Source organism: Pteropus vampyrus, unplaced genomic scaffold, assembly GCF_000151845.1.
Source record: "Pteropus vampyrus isolate Shadow unplaced genomic scaffold, Pvam_2.0 Scaffold374, whole genome shotgun sequence".
Taxonomy (NCBI): Eukaryota; Metazoa; Chordata; class Mammalia; order Chiroptera; family Pteropodidae; genus Pteropus; species Pteropus vampyrus.
Genome location: NW_011889155.1, coordinates 864,302 through 873,747, shown reverse-complemented (window position 1 = coordinate 873,747; position 9,446 = coordinate 864,302). Strand labels below are relative to the sequence as shown.

General features: G+C 58.5%; 1 pseudogene; it reads right to left on the bottom strand.

Moving 5' to 3' along the window:
• Positions 1-6,691: 6,691 nt before the first annotated feature.
• LOC111731441 lies at positions 6,692-6,810 on the bottom strand (annotated as a pseudogene).
• Positions 6,811-9,446: the final 2,636 nt, after the last annotated feature.

Genomic DNA, 9,446 nt, shown 5'->3' with positions numbered 1-9,446 from the left:
CAGGATCAGCTGTGCCCAACCCTACGAGAAATTCTAGGACAATGGCTAGTGAATTAAAACCTTATTCTGGTGACAGGTGGAACGGGGTGGGTCCATGGGGTTCTTCTTCACCATCCCCTCCCCCTTATGCTCTCGCAGCAGAGATGGGGCCCAAGTCATGCTGGGGGCAGGGCCAGGCTCAGATCCAGCTTGGAGCACGCAGATCTGTGCTCTCTGGGGCCTTGCTGGGGCTCCTGCACCTGCCACACCTTCTCCTGCTGCAGCCATTTCTCTACCGGGAGCTGCCTCTGGTCTCCAGCAGTCAGGGACAAGATAAGTTCCAGGGCCTGAGCTCCCTGGAGCCAGCTACTGACTGTTCCTCCCGAGGTCAAAGCCAGAACTGAACCCTGCGCTTCTCTTGGCCACCTGGCCCCTCAGGACTTGTTGGTTGGGCTCAGATGTGAAGGAGGGAGCAGGGCAGCCTCTGAACAGGAAAGAGGATGAGGACCAGTGCCTTTTAGCAGCTGGTGCTTCACCTATAGTGCCTCAGTGAACCCCTATGCCGTCCCATATAGCAGGTGGCACCCCTTTTTCTAGACAAGTAAACTGAGGTTAGAGAGGCTGATAGCCTGCCTAGGTTCACACAGCTGAGAAGAGCAGAGCCAAAATTAGAACTCAGACCTGCTTGGCCCCCAAACCCTCTCCTGAGAGAGTTGCTGACATGGGGAGAGCTGGTTGTGCTTAATGCCGAAGGGGAGGACCAAGAGGGTGAGTGGGTAAAGGGGGGCTTTGGGCTGTGACCCAGCTCGATCCCTTTTGTCTCCAAGGCCTGGGGAGACACCCTCGGGGACTGCCTTCCCAAGACAGGAGCCCATGGTGTGAGCTGAGTTAGCTAGGCATTCTCTGCCAGATGTGGGCAGCAGGGTGTCGTGGGGAAGGGCCAGGGCTCGGAAGGGAGCCCAGCCCTGCTGGGGGCCCTTGGGCAGGTCTCCCCACCTGTCTATGAGTGCGAAGAGTAAGTGAACTAATGCGGTAGAAGGTCCTAGAACCGGGCACAGCCCAGGACAGTTCTCCTTAGCTCTGATCGTCAGTGCTGGTGTGTTAGCGTATGGACGAGTCACGGAATGTCTGAGCTGAGGAGCCCTGCAGTCACCTCTCCTCACCTCACGGCTGTTGGGACAGACGCCGGGCTGCGGCACGCGCACACGGCCTGTGCACATGCTTGCCACACTCGCACATGAGCCCGTTGCTCGGCGATGCCTCTGTTTGTTCCCCATGGTTATTTCTGGCTCGGTTGCTCTGCAGTCTCACCTTGGGGGCCCCTCCCTCGCTTGCCTGTCCTTGTCTGTGTTGCCCCATCTCGGAGCCTGGCCCAGGCTCATGCGCTGCCAGCTCGCCCCCTTTGGCCTCCCTGCCAAGTCTGGAGCGGCTGCAGGCATGTCCAGGTGCAGAGCTGGCTTCCGGCAGCTTAGGGTGTGGGGACCCCACCCTTCCAGAGCACTGGGGCCCAGCCCTGGAAGGGTGTGTGCTGAGGACCCCGGGGTGGCACCAGCCAATTTCCCGCCTCTCCCCTGTGCCCATTAGCTGACTTTGCAGCTTTGGAGGTACACTCTGACCCCCGCACTCTAGGGCTGGGACAGTGGGATACAGAGAGGGGAAGGGTTTGCCCAGGGCCCCCGACTTGCAGCCTTTCCCACATCCCAGGAGGTCAGCAGGGTCGAGGCACGTAAGGTCAGGGGGCCCTTCAGGCCTGTCACCCCGCGTGTGTGAAGAATGATTTCCTGGCCATGGCTGACACAAGAGAAAAGAGGGGTTCAGTGATGGGCGCAGGGGAGCATAGCTCTTTTTTATGAAAGTGGCAGGCGGAGAGCGGAGCCCGCATGCAGGCCCGGCATCCCCGCCAGCTCACCTCATGCACGCTGGGCTCTCACACCCACGCAGCTCTCGGGTCACTGTCCAGGTGCCAGTGAACTCCAGCCTCCGGAGCGGGCCTCATGCCGCCGCTGAGGGAGGGGCCCCGGGCCTCTTGAGAGCAGAGAGATGCCTTCCTGGGACACTGGGCAAGAAAACAGCTGTTGGAGAGGTGGCTACAGATCCACAGAACCACAGAACCACCGAAGGGTAGGAGGGGGCAGGGCATGGCCGCGGGGCTGGGCCAGGACCAGAATCAACCCCGGTGGGCCCAGAACCCCTACCCAAGTGCTCTGGGCGTGGGCAGGGCTGAAGGACACGGGGGTCTCAGCTTGTTGCATTTTAGACTCTGTCCCTCAGGTCTCTCTGCCACCTTTGCCCAATGACCTGTCTGTCACCCGTCTGTCCCAACTGCCCCCCAGCCCGCTTGGTCTCCAGGTGGGCCCCTGCTGGACCTGCATCAGGGAGTTCATGGATTTAGATAGTTGAGGACCCCACAAAACCCACATTTACCGAGCACCTGCTCTGGGCCAAGTGCTGTGGCCAGCGGGCTCTCAAATCCTCCGTTCCCGTTGCTCCTTCTGATTCACAGAGGAGGAGCCTGAGGCTCAGAGAGGCAACCTCACTTGCCCAAGGCTGTACAGCACGTAAGTGGGCTGCCGCCACCACCTGGGCCCTGCTCGCTTACTGGCCTGGCTCCCCATCGAACCTGGGCACTGGTTTGTTTAGATCTGCCCAGCTCCTAGCAGGAGGGCACAGCTTTGGGAGCCCGGTGCCTGCAGGCAGGTGAGGTAGCCGTGGCTAAAAGTTGACTGGCTGCACCGGGAGCCATTGGCCCTGATGCCAGGGCAAGCAGGGCAATTAGGAGGTGGATTTCGTCTGCTGGGGCCTGAGTACTGGGCTTGGAGCTTCAACCCCAGTCATGTGGCCACCCTCCGCTCCAGCCTTTTCATGTGGCAGGAATCTGCTCATTCATGGGGACAGGTCACAGCCCTGCAGAGCATGACTGCGAACAGTGACACAATGCCACTCTGTTTCCTTTCCTGGGTCTGGAAGTGGCAGCTGGCAGGCTGATTCTTTTTGTGGTATGGGATACTCCCTAGCATTTTTATTTGCTAAATCTGGCAACTCCATCTCAAGTGGTTGTTGAACACACAAATTTAAGCCAACTCAGCCCCTGACTTTGAGGAGCCTCCCTCCGCTTCTGTAGGAGAGGCAGGACCCGGGTGCAAATCTCCATTGTGTGGCCCAGGGAGCAGCAGTGCTCCTGGAAATTGGGGAGAGCCTGGTGTTTTTGGGGAAGTTCAAGGTCGACAGACCTGAACTATAGCAGACGGGGTGGGGGGCTGGCGAAGAGGCTCATCCTGAGGGTCATGAGGAGCCTGAGTGTGGTGAGCAGGGGAGGCAGTTTCCAGAAGCCTCGGGTCTGGCTCTTCCATGGTGGCTTCCTCTTCACAGGCCTGAGCTGGGAACCTAGTGGGCCAGCCCCAGGCCCCTCTGCCCCACGAAATCTCTTCAACTCGGGGTGCGGCCCTGGAGGCCAGGGCCGGGTGGCAAAGTGGTTGGATTCAGAGCCGGCTGTGTGGCCTCAGACCGAGCCCTTCACCTCTCTGGGCCTCGGTTTCTTCATGGATAGGATGAACATGCTTCATCGGGTTAACCGACAGAGCACTTGCACAGCCCCTGGCACAGAGAAGGCTCCAGAAACATGAGCTGTTGGCTTACGGATGACTCTCCCCCTAGAAGGGCTTTTCACAGACGTGGTTAGGGTTCCATCTTAGGAGAAGGCAGCTGACAGCAGGGCTCCGACAGTGACAAGAGCTGTTTGGAGGTAGTAGGTCTTCTGTGGTTGGAGGCATCCAGGTAGATGCCACACGGCGGATGACTCTGTCGAAGGACATTTCCAACTCTCAGAGCTGGGCGGCAGGCGGGAAGTTCAAGGGCTTTGGAGTCAGAAGTCCTGACTCTCGTTCTGGCCCCTCCATGCCGCGTGAGCTTGGCGAGCCGCTTCACCACCACCTTGTTATGCCCCCCATGAAGGCAGTCATCAGGGCCTTCTCACGGGATAAACGTGGCCGCGTTTGCAGAGTGCCCAGCTCAGAGTAGGTGCCAAAGAGTTGTGGGTTCTAAAAAGCATCTCCCCAATGCGAGGATGGAGGCTTCTGAGGAGCCTTTCAGGGGCCCTGCTGGGAGCCGCCCAGCCCCCTCCCAGATTACTCTGGCTGTCCACCAAGGGGCGGGGCTGGGCTGTGGTGAGAGTGGCCAACCACAGGTTTCTCAGAGTCCAAAGGGAACCTGAGGGGAGGCAGTGGATCAGAGGAAAGTCACGCTCCCTGGTGGCCTAGAGTGGGTGGGAGGGGCGGGCGGGCGGCTGGCAGGGCCTGGAGCCTGGGCTCTGCGCTTTTCTCCCTGCCAGGGACGCCGAGGCAGCCGTGATCCCCATGGCGCGTTGGGCACGGTCCCCGCCCGGCTCCCTCGGTGCTGCACAGTGTGCTCCGGGCTGCCCCCCGCCTGAGAGAGCCGTCAGCACAGGACGCACACACGTGCATGGATGTGTTCATTTTATCAACTCCCGGAGGGAGGGAAGTGGATAGAGAGCTGTCCAACCAGCAACTTTTTGGGAAACTGAGGCCCAAGAGGGAAGTTGCACAGGCTCATGGGTATCAGGCAGTGCAGGGCACTCAGCCTCATCGAGAAGCTGGTGGAGTCAGTGGCCCCAGACCGGAGTGGGCCCCCCACATCACAATAAGCAGCAAACGCGTGTCTCCTGCTTTGGTGAGCGCTCGGTCCTCGCAGCCATGCTCTGAGGCCGGCACAGTCATCACCCCCACTGCCGAGAAGTGGCCGAGCAGGGATTCGAATCCAACTCCACCTGAGGCCACTGTCCATGGCCGCCATTTCTGTGCCACCTCGCCTCTGTCCTCCTCCCAGGCAGACACACTGTCTTGGAAACGTCTGGACTTGAGTGGTGGGGACTGTGAGAGGCAAACACCAAGAAACTTCCTACTACTGCCCCAGAGGCCGGCCTGGCTGAAAGTGGCCAACCAATTCAAGGAGAGTCCCCAGTGCTGAGGCAAGTCTGGCCTGCTTTGTATGTCTGCAAGTAAGAGCCATTTGTACATTTTTAAAGAGTTAGAAGAAAAACAAAGAAGAATTTGCAACAGAGACCATACGTGGCCTGCAGAGGCTGAAGATGTCACTTCCTGTCTGGCTCTTTGCAGAGAAGGTCTGCCAAGCCCCAGTTCAAGCCGCTATCCACGTGGACTACAGAGGAGATACACCACACCCAGCAGCCCTGCGAAGTCCCTTGCGCTCCCTGAGCCACCATGTGTCTCAGCTCACGCCACTGGGCCTGTCTTTACCAGGAAACACCACAGGCTGACTCCCTAGCTTGTCCTCAGTGCCTCTCGCTGAGACAATGCCCAGGTTCTGGCCAGGGCTGAGGTGGAACAGAGCTGTGACCAGCGATGAGGGTGATGGTGTTGCTGTGGGATGTGGAGCAGCCAAGAGGCTCCCGGCTGTGAGGGTCAGAAGACCAGGTGTAAACCAGCCTAAGCAGTTAAGGGAACCTGCCATCTCACCCAGCAGCAATCCCAGTGGGGGGACCCAGGAGCAGGTGTTCCCGCCATCAGGGAGAGTGTCTCAGCCCCCAGGATGGCTGCCTTCCAAGTCCCACGTGGCTGCTGCCCCCAGGGGTCCAGGCATCATATCTGGCCTGACCACGTCCAGAGGAAGACAGGGCATGATAATACCTGCATCTGCGTCTCAGGAAACTGCTCCTGGAAGTCTCTTGGGTCCCTCACCCACCTCTGAGCCAGTCCCTGTCAGGAGACACAAGATGGCCCAGCTTGGCTCAATCCATTGCCCTTTCCTGAGGCTGGGCAGGGCAGCGCCTGAACCCATGGGGCTCTGAGCAAGGGAGGGCGGGAAGCTTTGCGAGGTGGGCAGTGGCAGTGCCTGCCCTAGTCCATCCCAGGGGCTCCCAGCCTCCCTCGTTCCCTTCATGTTTGCAAACAGATATGGTCAACACAGGCCACCACGCTCCAGACAATGGATGTGCCTGTCTCACAGCTCATGACCCCTAAGTAAATCCCCCACTGATCCTGTTTCTTTGCATCCCTGGCTCTGGTTTCAAAGTCCGGGCAGGTACATTCGATTGGCTGCAGGGGGCGCTGGGAAAGCAAGGGTCCTGACAGCCTTTGGAGATTCGCAGGTGGGTTCTGATGCTGGGTAGTCGGAAGACAAAAATGAGGACAGCCGATGCCTGCCTTACCCCAGGGGCGACCTGGAAGGACAGAGAGTGTGTGTTCCGAGGCAGCTCTCGCGTCAGTTGGCTGGCAGTGGGCGTGATAACGGTCCCAGCTCCACCACACACCGTCACCTTGGGCAAGTTGCTTAATTGCTCTGGGCCTCAGTTTGCTCATCCATAAAAGGAGAACATAATCCCTACAGCAGAATTCAATGAGATGACGACTGCTAAGCATGGAGCACGATGCCGTCGCCGAGCACCCCACCACTGTCACAGGAGCGCCCGGTGTCCCGCACAGGGTGAGGTCGGCAGATATCCCCAGAGCCCTCTGTTCATAGGACTCACATCCAGGGGAGGTGAGAGGAATATCTAAGGAACGAGGTGCTAGGATTGAGGTGAAGGACAGCCAGGATCTTTTTTTATTTTTTAATTTTTATTTAATTTTTAAAATTTTTTATTTTTTTTTAGGTGAGGCAACCTACGGTTGACCTCATAGATTGCAAGGACCTTGTCAGCTTACAACCCCTTTTTTTATTTTTTTTTTATTTTTTACGCCTACAGCACCTGGTCTTCCTAGGTGGTCCCCCATTCAAGTACTTACCAGGCCTGACCCTGCTTAGCTTCCGAGATCAGACGGGATCGGGCTTGTTCAGGGTGGGATGGCCATAGACCAGCCAGGATCTTAAGGGAGAAAGAAACCACATTTGGTTGGGGGTGGTGTGCAGGCATCGGGGGAGGGCTTCTTGGAGGAGGTGGTATTTGAGGCGAGGATGCCTAGATGGACAGAGCAGAATCTCAGAGGGGCCCTGGACAGCTATGGTGGAAGATATGTGGAGGGAGGCAGCCCCCGAGGGCCTGGGTGTCTCTCGCAGCCACTCTAGGCTCTGTCCTCGGAAGGCCTTGGGGAAGGCCTGGTGCCAGGTGTGCGGTGGTGGGAGCCGGGAGGGGCTGCAGACGCGGGGTGCAGCAGGGGGTGGCTGAAAGGCAGGAGGAGGTGCAGGGCTGTGAGGAGGGGCCCAGCAGAACGAGGGGAGACTGGGGAGGGTGGCCTGGCCACAGTGGACAGGACTCCTATTGACTCATGGCCTTTCCAGGTCCATCTCTAACATGAGGCACCCGGAGGAGACCTGCCCTTCTTCTCATGCTCCTGGGGGTGCCCGGAGGACCACCTGGGGAGCTGGCGATGACGCATATTCCTGGGCCATCCCGGGCCTGCCCCTGTGTGCTGGGTGGGCATGAAAACGGTTCCCCAGCACCAGTGATCACACAGCCCTTTCTGTTAATGTTTCGGATGAACTCCATCCAGCCAGCACGCTCTTGCCGAGCACCTCCTGGATGCCAAGTCCTGGCATTCAGAGATGAAGGCACTGCCTGCCTGCCTCAGGGCTGAGTGGGACCCAGCGTCCCCGTCCTGTTCTGAGTGGGCCCAGCACAGGCAGCGGGTGGGGTTCCTCCCCAGGGAGCTCGCCCGCTTTTCTGGTGATGATGACAGGTGGGGTAACGGATGTTTTATGAGCACTTAACTCTGCGCTTACTAGCATTGTCTCCTTTGACCCCTTAATCCTGATAGTTTCTCCTTAAAGTAGATATTAGCATCTTTCCACTCTACAGATGAGGAGGCTGAGACTCAGAAGGGAAGTGTTTTCGCTGGGTCGAGGGCAGGTCAGCAGTAGAGCAGGAACATCCCCGCTGTGATTTCTAAGCCCCCTATTTGAATGGCTCATCCCTGAACGTGCGTGGACAGAACCTGTAAGTGGTAGCTCTGAGCTGGGACCCCTGCCCTGCTCTGCTCCAAAGACCCCCACTGCTCTCCTGGCCTAGCACTCCCCCAGAGTGGGGCCCGCCCTGTCCCGGAAAGGTCTGTCCAGGACCGCCAGGTCCCTGGGATCTGGCAGGTCTCACTCAGCCAGGAACCCATCCCAGGGCCAGTGTATGGAGCCTACTACCCTGGGGACCGTGGAAGGTCGGGGAGGAGCGTGGTGGCCCCAGCCCTGGCTCTGGAGCCCTGGTTAGCTCTGGGCTTGGCGTTCAAGTCTTTGATGAATGTCAACGATGTAGAAACATGAGCGGACTTCGTCAGTGGCCGTCATCTCCAAATGAGCCCCAGGCGAGAACCCCCCGTGTGATGGGAGAGAGACCTTGCATTAAAACCTTCTGAACCCCAAACCATAGCGATCTGCTCAAACTTGAATACATAAGTCACCTGATGTGAGCTGGGACAGGGCCACCCACCCACAGCTCAGGCAGAAGCCCTCCCTGGGGGCTGCATAGAGGGGAGGTGCATAGATGACTCTTTCGGGGTTAAGTCCTGCCTCCTGTGGTCTATGGGGGGGCCAGGCGTGGCCCCCAGTCCCCAGCACTGGAAGAGTTTGTGGAGCTGCTGCTGCAACCCCAATGTGTGTCAAAGTCTTTCCTGGCAGCCACCAGGGACTTCACCCTGCACATCATTTTGCCTTCGGGGAGTGTCCCAAACTCACCCCCAGAGTGGCATTCTGCTCCGCGAAAGCGAGCCCTGTGTCTGTTCCATCCCTTGGTGCGGCTCGACCACACTCACCTCCACGCTCCCTCCTGAGGCAGTTCCTCCTCACCCCGCGCCCGAAAGCTCCCGCTCCAGCTCCCTCCTTCTGGAACCCTCTGTCTTTCCATCCATTCCTCCTGCTCTTCCATGGTGTTGAGTGGCTTTATTTCCCCACTTTACAGATGGGCAAACGGAGCCCCGGGGTGGGGGCGATGGAGCGACCTTATAGGTTGGGGGGTTCCGCAAGTGGTTTCCAGAGACTGATGCCTTTTTCTTTTCTTCACACGTAACAGTGTCTTTTTATTCGAGAAGATCTCCACCCTCACTTTTCTCCCAGCGATGGCTCCTTGAAGAGTTCAGATCGGTAGTCTCGTAGAATGTTCCACATTCTCGATTCGTCTGATTGTTTCATGGACGTGCCATTTAGCTCGTTCCGCTGCCTGAGCCTGTCCTGTAACTGGAGTTCAGGTCTAAGGGCTTGACTAGGGTCTGGCTACAGCTTCCTGGCAAGCACAGGTGAGGCCGGGCACTCGGTTGGTGAGCCCTCAGGTCTGAGTGCCCCACGATGGGCGATGCTGTTTGATCACTTGGTTAAGGAGGGGACCAGCGACCAGCTGATGGCTCCTTGACTCCTTCGTTCCCTCGTCTGCCTGATGCCCTCTGAGCACCTTCTCTGTGTCAGTCACGGGGGGAGGGCACGCACATGAATTAGGCATGCCATCTTGGTGTCTGTTCTGGTGCCGCCAGTGCTGGATCAAGGGGTGGGCAAGATCTGTGCTGCCCGTTGGG